Raw genomic sequence first — 20309 nt, forward strand, 5'->3', positions numbered from 1 at the left:
ACTTTATTAATTTCCAGAAAATCAGGTGAAAACTGACTTCAGTAGAGTGACACTAACAGCTGTGCACACACCTTTGCACACACACAGAGAGATCTGTCAACAGAGGGATCCCAAAACATGTGAAGACTTTTGCTTGAGTTCTACTGAAAATCAGGTCATCTAAACAAAGCATTTCTGAACTGAGGCTATGTTTCTTTAGCTCAAAGGTCCAGGCCTATGTTCTTCCTCTCTTTCTCTCTCTCTCTCTCTCACACACACACATACACAAACAAACACACACACATGCATGCTCACACATTCAGTTTCTTTGTCCTTTCTGTTTTGTATATGGCCTCAGACATCCTAACAATACTATAATTGACCCACCAAAAGCATCAAGCAGTTTAATAAATGCCCTTCTTCACATGGCTGGCAGAGAACATTTTAATAGGGGGAGGGGAGGGGGTTTAGGTGGGGCATTGAAGAAGCATTGACTTGTTTTTTTCCTCCCTTGTCTGAGGTCTCTGGCCCAGGGAGACGATTTGTGTCTTCTCTTGTGTTTGCACCCTGGTGTGTGTGCAGTCTGCTGTTTGCACTTGATCTTTTTCTTTCACGCCTTTCCTTCCTCTCTAGACACTGACCTCACCGTCTGAAGTGCTCTACGTTGACCTCAGACACCCTTCCGCTACACTGGAAAAGTCATCCCAGCTCACCCAAGTTCACTGGAAAGTCACATGTAAGATGACTACTAGGCAAGCTTCGGGCAGACAAGGAGATACTTCTGCCAACCACTGGAGGGCACCAGCGCACCATTGGATGATTTAACCCAGGCGTATTGCTCAGGCTTTGTTTAGTCGAGGACCTCCGAAAAATGCAGCAATGCATGCACACACACACGCACACACACACACACACACACACACACACACACACACACACACACATGCATGCACACACTGTCTAATTAATCACCAAAGCCTGTTAAAGCTATATAATGGACAAAACCCCATCTGGACAGAACTCCAGCAATCTCTGTCCCTTAAAGTGAATTGGGCAACTATTCAGAGGAACAAACCATGAAAATGTAATAAGGCCTGAGCCGTGCTTGTGCAGAGTGATTTATTTTAAAAGAAGGCCTATCAAATTAGTCAGAGCTAGTTGTCCAGCTTGCAATCTTTACTACCGGTATTTCTGAACAGGCTCCAGGATAGTGTCAATAAAATAGATTAATAAGCCTCTCTCTCTCTCTTACTCACACACACAGACGTACACACATATCCCTCTCTCCTTAAAGTCATGTCCTGTTTTTTTCCCCTCTGAAATGTTGTGCACACCTTCCTGGTTGGCACTGCAAGGCCTCTTAGAATGTACACTGGCGCTGCACGTCAAGAGAACAGCTGACACAATGCTTTTCACATTTAATGGGCACATGTTGGCTTTTTATGACCGGTGTCATTAGCAGGACCCCCCATACAAACCACCCCCCCTTACTCCACCCTCCACTCCCACACGGTGCCCCGTGCACCCTGGCCTGTCTCCACTCTGATCATTTCCTGGACGTCGGACGTTAGAGCGCGGGAAATTGGACCGCAATCTTTCTCAGAAGCAGCACCGACCGTTGTGTGTCTCTGCTCCTGACCTCAATTTGTGCGTAAGAGGGGCCTGTCCATTAAATTTTCCCCCCTCTCTCAGCTCTTCTCTTCCCGCTCCATGGGCGATCGGGTTTCAGGCCTTTTGCAGGTTCGTTGGGATCGGTACGTGTGGCTTTGCTTCACTGCTCCTGCCACCGCTGCTGCTGATGTCACTGCTGTCACACAGATGTTATTCCATCCTTCAGCTTTTGTTTTTTTTGGGTCATTATAACAGAGCATGTGTGGCTTTACTGCCACACTGACTATACTTCTTTCAGTGGTTCTGACCTAGATGGCTTCAGTGCAATCTGTAGGTGTACTGACACAGTGGCCTAAGTTGTCACATAAAACTGGCAAGATGTTTGTCATTTTGTTTTTCTGGTTGGATTTCTTTTTTTCTGTGTTATTAGAAAGCCTATCAATCCAGCTATCATTAGCTCATAATCCCTTAAACATGTGTTCCCCAGTATGGAATTCTTCATCTACCATATGATTTGGCATTCCTCTTGATTTATGCACTGTGTCTGTTCAAACTATGTGTTTTTCGTTGCATTTCTTCGTACACATAAAGGAGACATGCATGACAAAATATGAAGAAACTTTGAGCAGAAAGCAGATCATTCTCAAAGGAGGAGACAGGATGCATATAATAATCAAGACTCTTTATACAATAAGTGTTCACTCCTTCTCACTTGCCGTAAGACCAAATTAATAAAATGTTGACTTTATATTTATGTACTCCAAATTTATATACACCAATAACTACACACTGTAGATGAGGTACAAATGACCAGATTAAAGTCTCTTTGTTGCTATAGAAGCACCATTGTTGATCACTGTTGGGGTTGTTCTCGTAAAAAGGTGAAAGATTGCAGTCAGCAGGAGCTTTTGGAGGCTCCTGGAGCCCTGTGCATATTCCAGGCACTGAATCATTCCTTGCTCCCCCGGCCGTCTGAGGGGTTTCCTTGGGGGCTCGTCCAGGGGCTCGTCCCAGGAAAAGATGTTAGGAATCCATGGGAGTCATAAGCACATGCTGGAAAATCTGTCTTTCTTTCGGCGAGCGTGCACGTGCATGCATGTTGATGCGTGTGTTTATTTGTATGCTTGAAAGAATGAGATGATGGAATTTTGATACTGTGTGTGTGTGTGTGTGTGTTTGTGTAGGGTGTCTGGCTTGGTCTGAGTTTGTATGTGAGGGAGTTTATGTGTGTGTGTGTACAGTATGTGTGTGTGTGTGTGTGTGTGTGTGTGTGTGTATCTATATGTTCACATCCCTGACCATCTACATGCGTGTGTGTGCTCACCTGGGAGCCCCCCTGACCTCACCATAAAAAGCGTGGAGCCCCAACACGGCCCTTAGGGAGCCCTGGCCTCTGTTGTTTCATCTCTCAGCTGTTTCTCCCTTATCTGTCCCATCTGCAAGCTGTGGATGAGCCAGCGCATGCATGCGAACCACAGTCTTGACCGCTGACCATGCCAGGCTCCCTTTTCCCATGTCATAGGCGCTAATGACCATTGCAGACGGCTTCTCCGCAGTGAGACGTATCCAGTAACACATGAAACGTGGGATAAGGCGAACCACATTTCTCCCCGCATACCCGAGGACAGAGAGGGGGGGTGCGGGGTGGGGGGTTGGGGGCGCATGCTGATGGGTCTTGTGGAGCTGGGGAGCGGCAGAAGAGATGGAATGGCCTTGGGGGGGATTCGGATGGGTGATACGCAAACTGTCTGATGTGGAGGAGTTTGGGTGTTTATGCGTGCCCCACCACCACCAACCCACTCTACACACACACACATACACCCACACCCACACGCACACGCACACGCACACACACACATGCACACACACACACACACACACACACACACACATACACACCAGTGGCCTACTCCTCTTTCCCGTACTGTTAACAATTGGCTCTGGTCTCAGTTACAGCCAACTCCGTCTCCGCTCATATTAGATGGCGAATGGTAAAATACGAGAGGCAGGATGAAGAAAACATTTCTCTTTTTGCATGTGTGTGTGTGTGTGTGTGTGTGTGTGGGGGGGAGGGGTGGGGGCTGGGGGTTGATTAGGGAAGGGTGGACGATGGGGAGTTGTTAGCATTAGGAAGGTGGCCCAACCTAGACCTTTTTTCTCCTTCTTTCTTCTTCTTTTTCTTTGGAGTGTTCAGATGGTGCCAGCGGATATCGGCACGTGCCGCCAGTGTGACCTCACGTGGGCTTAACGATCACAGGCATGTGTGTGTGTATGTCTGTGTGTGTGTGTGTCTGTGTGTGTGTGTGTGTGTGTCTGAGAGAAGACCCCGCCTCCTGAGAGGATGTAACCCAGCTTGGGGAGGGGAGCAGGGCTAGGACTGAGCCAGCTGTGTGGGGTGGGTTGGTGGGGGTCGGTGGGTGGATGGGTGTTCTTGGATGCTCTGCTTCTCAACTGTGTCTCTTCCTGCACAAATAAAGCAACCCGAGAGACAACGCTCATTTGTTGTGCTTGTGGGCCAATGGCTTGTAATTCCCTGATTCCCTGACTGATGTGTGTGTGTGTGTGTGTGTGTGTGTGTGTGTGTGTGTGTGTGTGTGTGTGTGTGTGTGTGTGTGCATGTGTGTGTGTTTGTGTGTGTGTGTGTGTGCGTGGTGAGATTTGCAGTTGTGTGTGAGTGTATGTGTGTGTGTGTGGTGTGGGTGTGGTGTGGTGTGTGTGTGTGTGTTTGTGTGTGTGTGTGTGTGTGTGTGTGTGTGTGTGTCATGAGATGTCAGATAGTGTATCTATGAGTGTGTGTATACATGTGTGTATTGTGAGTCATTAAGGATTCCCCCTAGTTACTACTTCTCTTATACATGTAAGTGTGTTGTTCGCATCAGAACATGTGTGTGTGTGTGTGTGTGTGTGTGTGTGTGTGTGTGTGTGTGTGTGTGTGTGTGTGTGTGTGTGTGTGGTGTGTGTGTGTGTGTGTGTGTGCAGCTGTTGTCATTTGTGTACACACAGACACACCTGTTTTTGTCCAACTGTAATGAGACAGCTGTTTTTTCTCTTACCCTTTTCACCCCTCAGGATGAGTAATCTTTGGTAGACTGTATATTCCCTTAGTACTGTCAGATACTTACCACTGGCTATTATCTTTTCCAATGGTCTTTTCATGCACTCAACCATGGATATGATACATGTGCAAACAATGATCAACAACAGCAGCACTTCTCAACTGGGTTATATCTATTATTATTATTGACCAATAATGCGGACAAAAAAAAATAAAAATTATGCATGATAAAATGGAAAACAAATGGCATCTTTCTAGTCCTGTTATGCCACTCCTGAGAGTACCATACCCCAGCCACACACATTAGGAGGGAAGCATGAGTCTCACTCACCACATGGTGAGGAGTTTTCTTCTTTCTGTCTTGACTAGTCTGGTAAGTGAAGGATCTTTAATATATGAATGTACCTGTGTTTGACACGTTCAACACATTTACATCAAGGCCCTGATGTGTCCTTGCGGCCTCAAATGGTGCAGTGGAACTTGTACCAGCTCTTTTTGCCTGCACACTGCAAATGTGGCCCATGTAAACATAACACATAGTTCAGTATTCCTCACTGTGTTGTTTAAAGCAATATAAGGAGATGTAAGAAATATGACCGTAAGTAAAAAAAATAAAATAATAATTTGATGAGTGTGTTGACAAAAGTCATATTAATTATTGCATGCCAATGGAGGTACAGGTGGAATGTTTGGAAATAGGTCTTGGGGTCAAGAGCTTAAGAAGAGCTTCTGTGCAAAGGGGAATAATTGGGGGGGGGGGGGGGTTGGGGGCAGCATCCACATCCAAAACACCCGGGCAATCGGACACTGCACTTCTTGACTCAGAGGTGTAGGGTGATGAATGATGCTGCCATGATTCTCCCCATTGGATTTGAGCCATACTTCTGTTGTTTTGTCAACATGCCCCGTGCCATTTTAAAGGCTGCACAGGAAACCTAATAGATAACCCTTGCACCTCCTTTTTCTTTTTCATATCTCTCCTATTGACAATTCCTTTCCTTTCTCTCTCTCTCTCCCTCTCTCCCTCTCTCTCCCTCTCTCCATGCCACTTTCTACCTCCTTCTGTCCACCTCCTCTTATTCTCTGAGTATCATCTGTCCGCCTACTTTTCTATTTTTCTCCATCACCCTCAGTTCATCTCTCTTTCTTTCTCTCAATCTCTTTTCCTTCCCCTTGCTCTCCGCACAACACCCTCTGTCTCTCTTTTCTGTTTTGCTTGTCATCCAAGTTTAGTTCAACTGCAGCGTAAGCCTCTTTTGGAAAAGGTGACACTCAGGAGTATGGATGTGGAGACATATGGACAAGAGGCTCGATGAGAGCAGAAGGGGATGATCTCCCTCTCAAAAACTAGGCCTGCGGTTTTTAGGGCCTCATAAAGAAATAAAAAATGAAACAGAAAAAGAAATGACTCGGTGGAAATATTACAGACTGATGTTTCTGATGAGGTTCACGGGTCTGTTTTTCGGGGTATGTCAGATTTTCTTTGCCTCCACGAAGGCATCACGTCGATTAATTGTAAGCCATTCGAGATGATCTACGGCGGCTCCCTCCCGTATATCCCATCAGCTGAGGCGCAAGGCTTGGAAAGGCGAACAGTGTGAAATTCATCACACACACACACATACACACACTCTCTCTCTCTCTCTCTCTAAGCCGTGCGACTGAAATAAAACTCAAACTGTGTCCCACTTCGAGTTTAAAATATGTGCCATTACTCAACTCCAATTTTGTCACTGGCAGGTCAGGTTTTACTTTGTAAGATATATATATATATTGGTCGCTGAAGAAATTTCAATGTCTCTTTTTTTACATTTCCGTAATGTGCATTTCCGTAATGTGCAGAATAAGCGCCTTATAGGAGAAATACGGGGTTGGTGGAGGAAGAAGATGATTCAATGTGACCATATCTCATCTATGGATGGGGCTGTTTTGCTTAAAAAGCATTGATTGACATAATGAGGTTACCTTGTGGTGTTACTTTGGATTTACACCACAGAGACTGTCATGACCCATATGGCTTCGAGCGTTGTCGTTCTGGCTTCGGTCTCTGGCATTACTCTGTAGCGTCCCGTCTCCGTCTGCCACCGAAAAAGAACCGTGACACATCCCTCTCTATCATTCTCCCCATCTCTGCCTCTCCATCATGACTGTCAACAGGGGTTTCTGTGGCTCTCCCAACTAGGCCAATGGTGGGTTGAGGACAAAGCTGAGGCTAAGCAGCCTACGGATCTGTGAAGCCTCAGAGCGTAAAAATAGTCCCAAAAACTGATCTCCGACACCCCCTCCCTTCCAGATGTCTCTGCACAGACGTGTGGGACAGGGGACAGGACACACACACACACCCTTTTATGATGAGGTGGTGAGGCGTCTGCACAGTATCATATCAGATGGGGTCTGTGTAAACCCCTAAAGATGGCACTTAACCCCAATCAAACTGAAAACGCTGCTTATAGAGTCCATAAATCATGTGTGTGGATGAAAATACGTCCACAGCTTGCAGACCGTCCATTAAGTTTACATGCAGATTATGCTAGCCAAAGATTACGATGCTATGGGATGTTAGCTTTAATCAAGACCAGAATATGTAAAGGCAAATATGCTATGACCTGAAAAATGTTTAATCAGCATATCAGATCATCTTTGGAATCTCTTCAGTAGAGAGAAACTCTGGGTTAGCCAAATAGCACAGTTCTTGGACAGTCATATTGTACTCAAAAGGTATCTTATACAAAGCAGATTGCAGGGTTATCGGCACTTTATGATGTTTCAACAGACCGACTGTGGTAAACGCAGTAGCAGACTATATTATTTCACCTCTGATCATCACTGACCAAGCCGTAGAGTGGGTGAACAGTTTCAAGTTCCTGGGTACCATCATCTCCTCCAACCTCAAATGGGACGTTAATGTTAACCATATTGTGAAGAAGGCTCACCAGCGTCTGTTCTTTCTTCACCAACTGAGGAAATTCAAGGAGTCTAAGGCTGGGATGAAGGACTTCTACAGAGCTGTGAGTGTTCTCACATTCACTATCACAGTCCTGTATTTTATCCATTTGCATTTTGTTCTTGTCGTCAGTGTAGATGTCTTGTGTGTACTGTCTTACTCTATGTTCTGTCTGTCTGTACTGTATGAGCCTAAGCACTAAACCAAATTCCAGGGGGATGTTCCATCATACTGGCAATAAAGCATTTGCTTGATTGACTTGACTTGACTTGCAAGATTAGCCTTTGCTTATTTCACATAGCATATTCTTCTTCAGATATGCCCTTTAAGCCCAAACAAGTTTGTGTCATGAGACTCTAGATGAGAAAGAGAGAGAGAGAGAGAAAGGGAGAGAATGAGAGAGAGAATGAGAATTGTTTATCTACATTGAGGAGATGAGGTTATAGGAATAGAGTGCATGGGACTCAGGTCATAAATTACTCCCCCACTTGAACCTGTGCTTCTCTCCAAATCTGAGGTTAAATTAATAGATGCCTGAGTGTTAAGGTAGTCTTGGCTGTCAGAGCCTCCCCTCCTCCTTCTCTCTCTCTCTTTCTGTCTGTCTCTTTCTCTCTCAACGTGCTGCTGAAATGCATGCTGAGTTTGACAAATACACTGTGCACACAAATCATTCAGAGAGATCGCTGACTACCATATTTTCTCTCTTTTTGTCTTATTTACTTTTACAATAAAAAGGCCTTGTCACTATCAATCTCTGATGACCAATTAAAACAAAACAAACCTGCCACTGTGTCATGATTTTCTAATATAATAACATGTCTCATAAGAACTTAATGAACCCCCAGTTCATATTCCACCCTTCATTTGTCTCTTAGTTTTTCTGTCTGGTAGGCCTACTTGGCTCTGTCCAGGCATGCGTCAAACAAAAGCAAATTCTTCCTCTCGTTTGAAAGGCTGGCAAAATGTGATGCATGGATGCCATATCTGTGATGGATAGCCAACTGTCTGGGTTAGGCAGTGTTGGGCGGTGACAGACATGCGGGCCCCCCAACGTATCCTTGTGAAAGCTGTACAGTACAATAGCTGTGTGTGGTAGGAGGTATGTGACGTCACGTCCCAACAGATTTACATCACAACATTGTAGACATCAGGCTCTCAAATCTAGTGATTATTGGTTTGTGCATAATGTGCAAGGTTATTAGATAATGATAAACTGCAATATTGCACAAGTAACATACTATGATAGCACATAATCACTATAAAAACTTGGTGCTGAGCACTTACTGTATGATGGGACGCAAACCCCCCCGAAAGCCCAATCACTAAGTCTTTAGTTGAGCTTTGACTAAATGCATTGTGTGCAGCTCCCAAGTTATCGCTAGACGTGTCCTCGATATTTCAAATATGTATCGCCATGATTTCGACAGTAAGCTAATAAGCCTAAGATTGTAGCTTGTGGAGTATCTGTGGTTGCTTACCAATGTGGTTTTCCCCAAAGAGTAAACAAAAGCTGAGTGATGTGGTCTGTTCCAGAGTCTTGTTCACTGGAGATGGTTTAAAGCTGGGAAGCAGGGAATGGCCTTATACAATGATACATTTTTCACATATAAATTCCATTCCACTATCTTTTTAAAGTTACACAGACCTATCACATTATGTAAGTATAAGTATAAGTAAGTATATACTCTTTTGATCCCATGAGGGAAATTTGATCTGCATTTATCCCAATCCGTGAATTTTAGTGAAACACAGTGAACACACAGTGAGGTGAAGCACACACTAATCCCGGCGCAGTGAGCTGCCTGCAACAACAGCGGCACTCTGGGAGCAGTGAGGGGTTAGGTGCCTTGCTCAAGGGCACTTCAGCCGTGCCTACTGGTCGGGGTTCGAACTGGCAACCTTCCGGTTACAAGTCCAAAGCGCTAACCAGTAGACCACACGGCTGCCCTCATGGCTGCCCTCATATGTGTAAGTGATCCTCCTGTCATTCTAATAAGGAAATATCAGGCTGCTGAAATAGCAAGTTATTACCTGGAGTTGAGGCAGTCTTGTCTAGTCGTGACTATCCTACCACATGCAAACCTATCTCTGCATGGTGCTTTCGAAAGTAGTGCCCTTGCATTAACTCTAATTAACTCTATGATTAAAAATGTACGGTATATACACATACTGGAATTTTTACATAGTCCATCTGAAAAAGTGGGTATCCAAATCAGATTGGGAATTAACACCTGGCCTACCTTTCAAATATAACTGAGCTGTTTATTGCCAATTCAGGAAAAGAAAAAGAAATCTTTTCAGTTACAAAACTCACATCGCGAAAGTCAAGAACAACCAGCCCCAAACTGCAACAGGTGGACTCCACTCTCATATATAAACGATACAGAGGTCCTTTTTTCTACACACGTCCAGGGCAATCAACTTTCATAGGCCTCCATGGAGCTTTCATAGGCCTCCATGGAGCTTTGCAGACCCTCGCCAAGGCTTTTCCTCCCTGTTATTTCGGTTGAATGAGGTATCTTGGGACGTGTGCAAACAGAGGCCCTTGATAAGACCCAGAGATCTTTTTTGTTTTGTTTTGTTTCTTTTTTTCCTCCTCTGCATCTTCTTCCCAAGCACCTCAGGCCCACAGATCCACTGTGCAGATGTGCTAGTCTCCGCTCCCTCTGGACACCTGTGCAGGTTGAACGCAGCAGTGCGTGCAGTCCAAGAGCAGCCGTGCAAAACAAATCAGGAAAGCAGATGTTTGCGTAATATGTACTCATGCGTGCATCTTATTATTTGTGGGGTACACGCTAGTATGTGCTTCAGGCTGGGGGTGCTGTCTTTGTGTAGTGTCTGAAGGCACTCTCTGTCCATATGCTAAAGTCTTAGCTGGCTGCAAGGTATTGCGTGTGATTAGGAAAGAATATGTGAGAAAATACTTATTATCTATTGCAGAACAACACAACAATGGCATAAGGGGTAAACAACCACATTATGTGATGCATCAATGAATAGCTGCAGTACACCTCCTTACCTGAAGGGGGCAGTAGCATTCGGTATGTATGGCATATTAGAACATATTAGAAGGGTCTCTCTCTCTCTTTTTTTTGTGTGTGTGATAGTGGGGGTCCTCACCAGTGATGTTGAGGGACCTGTTCACTCATGCTTTCTGCTCTTCAATAAATCACACATGCTGTTAGTCTGGAGTCTATACACAGGTGGACCCCATATCATCCAAAGACCCCCCTACCCCCCCACCCACCCACCCTCACACACACACAAACACACACACACACACACACACACACACACACACACACACACACACACACACACACACACACACACCTCATTGATTTCCAGGACTCCTTGAATACAGCTGTATGTCATAGGATGGTTTAAGTTCAAGAATGTCTTGCCTGTGGGAAAAACAATGAAAGTGTGGTAATCATATGTGATCAGGAAAGTGGGCGTTGACCCCTTCCATATGCCTCTCACCTCCTAAATCTCACACGACCAGCTGCCATAACACAGGCCCGTACCATTGCTAGGATGATGTTGATGAGATTATGTTATTTTATTGAAATGGGGTGATAAAACTCCTTGCATGTTAATGCTGCTTTTAATAGGTACTTGTGTTGTGTTCACAAAAGGCTTGAAAATGATGTAGCTAGCTATACCATTTAGAATTGCTATGTGCTGACCCTGTCAGAAAGGATAAGACAGCAAAAGTGTCCCACAAGCTCCCAAATGCCCTTGTGTTTTGAATTTGAAATTGCTCTGGGGCACTTTTCAGGAGGTGAGAGAAGTCAACGACTCTTGCTGTGCTACACTTGTAAGATCATTAACACGCCACTGAAGCATTCATTCATTTTAGACTGAACCTCTAATAGACTTATTGTTTACCTTTCAAGTGTGGGAAAGCATGTTGCTTCCCTTTCTTTTTCATTGCTGGTCATCATAGCAACACCACTCTTTGGCTTAGCGAAATAGCTAGCAGGTGGAACTGTTTTCTGCAGCTCAGTCTGGCACTGTAATTATGGCTTTTTATTAGGTGAGTGCTTCTTGCATGTTTACGTCCATACAACCCATTCTGAAACACATCATATTTTATGAGGCCCAAGCATGTGAAATGTTTTGATGCACTAACCAGATGCTGGTTTAAGAATAACAATACCCACAACATTTTCGTCGTTGTCGGTCTGTGTTTCCGCAACTGTGTTTTTGGGCGAGGGTGTGTTAAGCAGACGGTGGTGGATGTGTGGATGTCTGTCCTTGCATCTGCATTTTACATTTTGCTCCATGTTGTGCATATTCTGCTATTCAGATGAACATCACAATGTTCATAATCTATCATCCCGTCCATCCAAGATCACCAAACCGAAGGATGCTACTTTTATTCTGTTCAGTTTGAATAAGCATTTCTATTTTTCAGTTCAAGGCACATCCCCTCAAACCTTACCAGTGGCACGGGACAACTCCTTGGATCACAGTCCTTTCAGAAGCCACATGGTGCAGTGGTAAAACCATTCCAGTCCCCACTCACCACAACGTAACCTTCAGCGGTGCTCAGCATGCCCACACTTGAGATCCACACCCTTATGTGGTGAGGCCATGTGGTGGTGGTGGTGGTGGTGGTGGTGGGGAGGAACGCCATCCTTCCTTCCCAGTGTCGTCTTCCTCTTCGTTTCCCTCAGATGGTTTCCAGTGACACCGTAGGTATGGGCTTCAGTGGTTGTGATGTAATGCGGTGCCACCCTCTTGGTTTTGACCACACTCCTCTGCTCCTGGGGCCAAACCGCTTCCACCTTCACAAAATAACCCCCCCCCCCCACTTCACATATTAATACTACTTCTGTTTCTCCTCTCAGGAAACCACACAGAGCAGGAAGCAATTCCCACCAATTCCACTGATGTTGCTCTGCGTGTCTGTTGTTTGTTGGTTGTCATTAGTGAGGCAGAGAAGCGTGGGAGAATGAAAGAGAGAGAAACAGAAAAAGAGAGAGATTTTGAGAAACATTTTTTCCCCCATTTCTGCTTTCAATGATGGTGGAGGCAATTGTAGTTGTTGTGGCAGGAGGTGTGTCGTCAGAGCTCAGTTAGGCCTGCTGAGGGGGGCTTCTTAGAAATCACCTGCATTGGGAACGTTTTCTTCGTCTGAGTGATTGGACACAGCTGCTTTGCTTATTGGTCCAGAGCTATTATGGCATGTCATCACCTGAGGCCTGTGAAGCCTGGGCCCACAGTACAAACAGCAGCCAGTACAGGTTTGGTCTTGGAGGATTGAATCCTCTGGGCTCTCCTTCTGGGAGGTGCTGACAGCCCTACATTCCATGCTTTCATCAGATAACTACACATCATAATTACACTGGGACATTAAGAGGGATTTATAAGATCATAATTAGTGTTTGGCAGGATGTTTTTTGCAATGCACATCATTTATCAGTATATCATAAATGACACATTCTTGACTTGGGGTCAAAATTTCAAGGTCTTCATGAAGTGGTTTGTAAATGTCACAATAGGGCAATAGTTCAGAAACTGAGCTTGAGGTGTTTTTCCAACTGATCTTGAGTTAATCTACCAGAAATGAAATAAAGCATTTGTTTTTGGACTGGGGAAAGCCCACAGATGTTTAATTTCTATCAGTGTGGCACTTCGTCTGTCAAGAGTTAACAGGTGGGTTTCATAAGTGAAATCCAACAATCACCATTAGCGATGGAGAAAACAGCCTAGCGCACTCGAGTGACCACTGCTGGTGCCGCTGCTCCTGGACGGCCCATCGAGCTCAGCAGGGTCGAGACCCTAGCGCTGTTTTGAAAATTCAATCTGTTTCCTGGACTGCTAGATTAATTAAAGTGATTGTTCTGCCTCTACTCATAACATCCTCCTTCCCCTCTAGGCTAGCCTCCAGTGCGCTTGCCTCGCAAGCCAGAGTTTTGGGGGCATGAATTGGCTCCCTGTTTTTGAGGCTTGTCTGGCTACATCTTCTTGATTGCTCATCATCGGGGAGATGGAGAGCAGTTTTCAGTGCACATGATGGGGGGAAGAGATCTCGAGTCCCCTAACAGGCTCTGACAAGTGATGGTGTTTAATTTCCTGGCCTCGATCGGCCCGTCGAGGGCTTGGCCAAGTCGCTCTAGCTATCCGAGGGAAAATTGTTTCAATGCACAAAGTGATTCCTCGCCCATCGCCTCCACTTTTGTTATGCTTGACTATTTGAAGAGTCAACATGACATATACATGAGTCTAAAATCCACATAGAAGGGGTTTCATTCTATATTATAGCAAAACGACTTGCAGTGTTTTTCTAAATACTGTAGTTTCACATAATAACACTGGGTAGTTTTGAGCAAAAATATAACAAGAGCCCTAAACCTCAAATGCTAGCTGATTGTGTGTAACCTTGGCATGGAACAGTCCCGATGGCCTAATTGAAAAAGGAAAAATATGTGATTTTTCACTGCAACACAATCTGGAGATTTCTAGGCTTTAAACCTCTCCTGGAGTCAAAACTGGAATTCAGCCGGCATCATTGGCTTTGTATTTGGCAGCAATGAGATGCCTGGTTTGGTTGAAAACTTGTGATGCCTGGAAGAGCTTTTTGAATCTGTTTTTGAAGATCACCATGGTGGTTTTACTTTGAGACATTCTACATGCGCTCTGACTTTTTCTCTTCTTCAAATGGTTCTGGTGGTTATGTCCAAGATATTTATGGGCCCAAGAAAAAGAGTACATATTTGCTGCCTTGGCTATTTGGCCTTGGCCTTACAGTCCCACTGCGTGCCTCAAAATTGACTCCCTACTTAAATGCTTGGAAGCCTTTGCACCTGTTACCTGGCAACTAACTCTACCATGCAAACCTGATGGAGAACAAAATAGAACCGCTCAGCTCTCTCTCTCTCTCTACTTGTTTTCTCTGCAAAATTTATTTGCAATCCATTTCTGTTTTCCACACCATCTCAACTCTTTACCCTGTCTCTCTCAAACCCTGGCATGTGCACCATTGGTTGCCCAGAGGCCCATAATGACAGATTGTTTATATGGTGCGTTCCTTTTTTCTTCTTCTAAATTGTTGCACACTCAAATTGCATCACTTGACCTTCCTTCAACCTCTCTCTCTCTCTTTTTTTTATTTATTTTTTCTGTCTTCTTTCCACCCCCAATTCCAACTTTGTACAACACTAATCTGTTTGTGATCTTGGGGAAAGCAATGGTTATTGTCATTATGGACGTGTAATGCCTTTCTGAGGTAGACCGCACTGCCGGAGGAGGGCGATTGAGGCAATCACGTTGAAAGCATTCCCTAATCATTGCACGTCCACACCACAAAACCCACCAACTCCCAGGAATGTAAAGAAGATACTTAAGTTACATGATGTATTTTTCTCTTAATATTGGAGTAGTTGTTGTGCGGTTTCTGAGAGTTTCCTGCCCTCTTAAGTTGGCACACTTCCTGATATTTTGAAGTGGGGAGACGGCAGAGGGGTTTCGAGTGGTTTTACTCAGTGATGAGTCCTGAGTCCACATGGTGAAGCCAAAACCTCTGTGGTGAATGCGGCCAGACCAGACTGACAGGTAATGGTGAAGAAAGGAGTTCATGCACTTTTTGGAAAACAGAAATCTCTCAACACCCACCCCCATCACATACACACACACACACACACACACACACACACACACACAAACAATGCCCAAGGCCAGGCACTGCAACATTGGGTGAGCAGTGAGCTTTACCTCTATGGAACCCTTAACAAACTATGGAAACTTTCTTTACTAGCTTTGTAAGTGTTGGCCTTGGGCAAAAAATGTCTGTGTCTAGCGCAGGCCTTCATCAGTTTTTGCTTTAATGGAATTCTTGGAAGGACTAGCCAAGTGCCACCCAAAAAGGTAGCCCTCCCTCTCTTCCTCTCTCTCCCTCTCACTCTCTCTCTCTTTCTTTCCCTCCTGCACTCAACGCACATACTGTATCTGGTCTAGCTCACGCCATCTTGATTGTAATTGCTTCCATATTCTGTCACTCTTGTTTTTCAGCTCCCCTCAGCGCCTCTCAGTCAAATGGGCACTGACGCAGTGCACAGGCCCCTCTGGGGCAGCAGATGTGAGAAACATGCACTCGAGAGCAGACGACGAGATACCGAACTGACCGATAGCCAGGATACAGAGAGGAAAGAGATTTTTATCAAGGTCCTGTCACGAACTCATCATGCTGTACACAACTGTTCGTGAGAGGAAGAGAAACAAATATTCATGAGCACAACGTTCATGACTGATGTACTAGTGAGGGCAGTAGGCCAGTTTGTTGACCAGCATGTCGAAAATTATTCAAAAGAGTGTCGTGAGACGTGTTGGGTGGTGACGGTGTTGTGGTGAAAGGAAACCACTGTATGTTTAGGGGCTTAACTGGGCTTTGGGTTTGGCTTGATGTCCACACATCTCCCAAGACTGACCTGCCCGAAACCATCCATTTTCATCAACAGTCCTTGCATTTCTCTCTCCCTCTCTCCCTCCCTCTATCTCTCTCTCTCATTCTCTCTCTCTCCACATCTGTCAACAGCATTGCTATTCTGACCAAGCTGACCGAATAAGCAACATGAGGGTTATTAATGGATTTATGTCCAAATTCATCACAAAACAGAAAAGTGATCTGCTCGTCCAAGGTGCTTGTTTGGGTTTCTGACTCTTTCTTTCCCTCTCTCTCTCTCTCTCTCTCTCTCTCTCTCTTGGCTTCTCCCACACAGTGTGGTCCTTGCTACATGGGAGTCCATCCACATCACTGTAGCATTTGGCGCTAGGCTATCACGAAGGAGGCACTCAAGCTACTCAGTGCCAAGTCTGATCAATTGGAGCCATGTGTTGTGCTGCTCTCATGTACTGAGCCGTACAGTGTAAAGGGAGGCTACAGCAATTAGGGAGCGTCCTCTCCCAGTACAGTTTCCCTCGCCGAGTGACGTGATCATCAATCTCAATTCATTTTCATCTGAAGACACTGAAAGGTTAGTTTACCATGAAAAGTAAAGACTTGCCTGCAGGCTCACAAAAACGAGTCAGTGGGAGTATAAATAGAAATGCTGCAGGCCCATCTCTTGTTCAAACACATCTTTGATACATGCCTGCAGATGTTTGTACTGTAGATGGTTATCACAGATACAGTAAAATTTGACAATAGCCTCAATAATTGATGTATGTTTACAATGATTTATGAAGCCATAACTCACTGAGACAGCTTCTTGTAATATTCATAAACCTCAGGACAGTTTAATTTGCCTTTCAATAAACATCTCAAACTATTGCATGTTATTCTTTACAAATTTGGCACCTCCAATGGCACCTTGTAGGCTACATATTAGAGGTATCAATGGATGTGACTGGTAGTGGTGGTCTCTTAATAGCACAACAGAGTTATCATTCCAGTGCTGTGAAATCCAGTGTCTCTGGGTGGAGAGTCTACAGAGAGGGGGAGCAATTTCGCCAGAGGGTCATAAACATATTCAGATTGAGAGTCACTACTGTCGACCACTCTCAGAGAACAATGATGGGCGGTATGATTGACCTCAGATTAAAGAAATCAGCCAACCAATCAACAACCAAATCATCATTATCTTTATCTTGATTCATATAGCTGTCACTTTTATCCAGAGTGTCTTGCAGATGTTAATTAATTGCAGGGTCAGATTTCCCCTTTCCTATTCACCTGGCAGCAGGAATAAGAAACAAAAATATTGAACTTAATCCAGCATACTGTGTGTTAGTATGGGTGTTGTAAAGTAGAGCTTCTCTGATGAATGCGTTGGCTTTGGTAGGTGTAGCTCAGCTATCGGCATTAGGGCATCTATTCCTCACTCATACTGTTTTGGTTTTCTATGAAAACAGTTTTTTTTCCCCCTGTCAGTCTGATGCGACTAGAGTGTGACCAAAAGCATTATGGCACCCTGCATTCCGTCCCGATCGCAGCCTACCATTCAGTGAGATCACATTTCATCCCCCAAACCAGTGCAAATCAGGTTTGCAGACAATTACCATTCCCCTCCCCTTTTAAAATCAGCAACAGCTGCTTTGTCCACACACAATTTGAGAAAGATGTCTTTGGGCCAACAGCTTTTTTCATCGTTCTTTTTTATTAGTCTTGCACGCAGCCCCTTTCCTCAAGAGCAAAACATCTCAACCAAAATGAATTCATCAGCTATGAGCGAAAACACTGCTTGATTGCTTGCTTGCTACAAAAATGGGGGGAAAAGGAGAAATATGTGTTTCCTAGGAGTTTCTATGTATTCCTTTGTCACATTTTCAATGAAAACCATGCATGCTATTGTGGCTGGCAAGCAGAAGGAGCTCTTCACAGAAGCCTCAGAATAGATTTATTGAGCAGGTGTTGAGTCTACCAAAATAGAGCGGCTTATATGTCCTTTACGAATGTAAATGGTCGTCTTTCACGTCTGGCTCCATCACCTTTAAGGTAATTGAAGACATGCTGACTGAGTTTTTAATCTAGTTTCTGTGCATTTCTTTCTGGTCACTTGAGGTTACAGTTACTCGCTGTTAAGAGCCCATGCATACAGGCATATGTACAAAGAAACGAATGGTGCAGTTCACCTGTTGTTGTTTGGTAGGGATGAAGAGATTAATAATTTTTCAAGGACACTAGCTGGTGTTCCATCTACATACACCTATATTGTGTCAGTGAAACAGAAGACAGGTTTACTATAGATTTAAGGAGGTATTCTCCGAGTTCTCCGAATGAGGGGAAAGAATATCATACGTGACATACATCTCGCCCCACTGTTCACCATGTCAGAGTCTTATTAGAAATGTGCAGGGAAGGACAAAGGTCACGTTGTGTTAGTGTGCAGGGAGATATGGATGTAAATTATTATGGTATTGGGGTCACTGGGAGTGATTGTAACAAGCTGTCCATTGGAATAAAATATGTTCTCTCTCTCATGCGGTCACCTCCTACACTCTAAAAAATAATACACTTACTCAACTTAAAAAAATTGAGGTAACAATTTGCATGGATCTTTTTAAGTAATTTCAACTCAAGCCGTTTTTGAGTAAATATTGTGAGACTTATATAGTTAGAACAACTGAATTATATTATATGATCAAATTAATATAATTAAGTTGGTTCAACTTAATTAAGCTTTTAGAGGACAAATCAGGTTGATTGTGCTAAACTAATTGAGTTCTTCTCACTATAAAAGTCTCACAATATTTACTCAAAAAACAACTTGAGTTGAAATGACTTAAAAAAAATTAAGGTAACAATTTGCATGGATCTTTTTAAGTTATAGTAACTTACTTCACTTCTGTCTGAATAAAAGCACACAGCAATTTAAATTTTCTGAAAGCATTGTTTATTTTTAAAGCAATGGCAACTGGTCCAGTTGTGCAATGAATGAATGTAGAGCTCCGTCTGAATTCGTCATTTATCTGTATAAAAGAAAGGCACAATGTTAGAAAATTTACCTCAAGACAAACAACAAAATGAACAAAATCTACATGGTTTGCAGGGATTGACACATAATATTTCTCAAACTTCAAAAATAAATAAATGTTGGCCTACCTATTAGGCCTATGTTCAGGTTAAGCTAAGAATGTCAAATGGCCCACAAACCTTCATAAATAGTGACAATGTTAGGCTTAACTAGGACGACCAAATATGATCCTCAAACACGTGCAGTGTTAGAACTAGCAATGCTAAAATGTTAAGTGCGGAATACAGCTGCCACGGTGAAATTTGAAGACACCAGACAGCTAAATTTACCTTTACTAACTCCAAATGATCAAAGGGCAGGCTGCAGGTAACTTTGAAGACGCCAGCTACCAAAGTCATCTTTTCAAATGGTTTAATTACCGTGCAAGCAGCAGCTAGCTTGGAAGACACGATAGCTACTGTCTGTAGATAGCTAAAATCCATCTTTTCAAATATTCAAATTAGCAAAAGGGCAAGCTGTAGCGTTAATTTCATTTGACTGTCACGTGACAAAGATTTTGACGCACTGTGTGCCGTTGTTTGATAGCTGTTGCTTTTAAAACAAACACAAAAATAGTAGGCTAGACTACTTTGCACGTACCTGTGATGTTCGATGCAGGCTACAGGATCCTGTGCCATAATTTCTGTTACTTCTCAGGCGTGGTCTGGAAGGTCCTGAACGTTCAATCGTGTTATTAGCTTTATAAGTTTGGTCACGAGATTTACAAGTTTCAGGAACTTAATACTTTCTATTGTTAGGTGAAAGCAAGACTGTGTGTTGAAAATCCATATATGAATAAGTTGAGACAGCTTTCTTTCTTTTTCAGTATTACAAACTCCTTAAAATAAATTGTCAACTCACCTATACATGTACAAGTAGCAAACTTAATTTTTTTATGTCGAAAATGTTCTTCATTTTAAGTTTTATCTACTAACCTCTGAATCATTTTTTAGAGTGTAATTCTCTCTGCTAATGGTAACACTTCATTGCTGCTTTCCTTCAAACGTTGTCCTACTTATGTCATCTTCCCTTCATCCACAACTGCGTCTCACCTCATTTTTCTCCATGCATCTCATGCTTCCTATGCACTATCTGCAGAGATGGAGCCCCCACCTGACACATTAAGACCAAGGGTCCAGTTTGGAGAGTTCAGAGTGCTTCAGTCCTACCAGCATCCTGAAGTGTTTCCAACATTCACGATTCCAATGCTTCAAAAGAAATTAGGATTAAGGGCCTGTGTCCACCAATCATGTTTTTTGCA

General features: G+C 43.8%; 1 long non-coding RNA gene across 2 annotated transcripts; it reads right to left on the reverse strand.

Annotated features, from left to right (window-relative positions):
• Positions 1–18905: 18905 nt before the first annotated feature.
• LOC121698310 lies at positions 18906–19969 on the reverse strand. Of its 2 annotated transcripts, XR_006026737.1 has the most exons (3): positions 19910–19969; positions 19649–19722; positions 18906–19004 (listed from the first exon to the last, which is right to left on the reverse strand). It is a non-coding gene; the product is annotated as an uncharacterized LOC121698310 (long non-coding RNA). The 2 variants fall into 2 exon arrangements; XR_006026736.1 differs by lacking the exon at positions 19910–19969 and having other exon boundaries at positions 19649–19902.
• Positions 19970–20309: the final 340 nt, after the last annotated feature.

The sequence above is a fragment of the Alosa sapidissima genome, chromosome 23, assembly GCF_018492685.1.
Source record: "Alosa sapidissima isolate fAloSap1 chromosome 23, fAloSap1.pri, whole genome shotgun sequence".
Classification (NCBI taxonomy): domain Eukaryota; kingdom Metazoa; phylum Chordata; class Actinopteri; order Clupeiformes; family Clupeidae; genus Alosa; species Alosa sapidissima.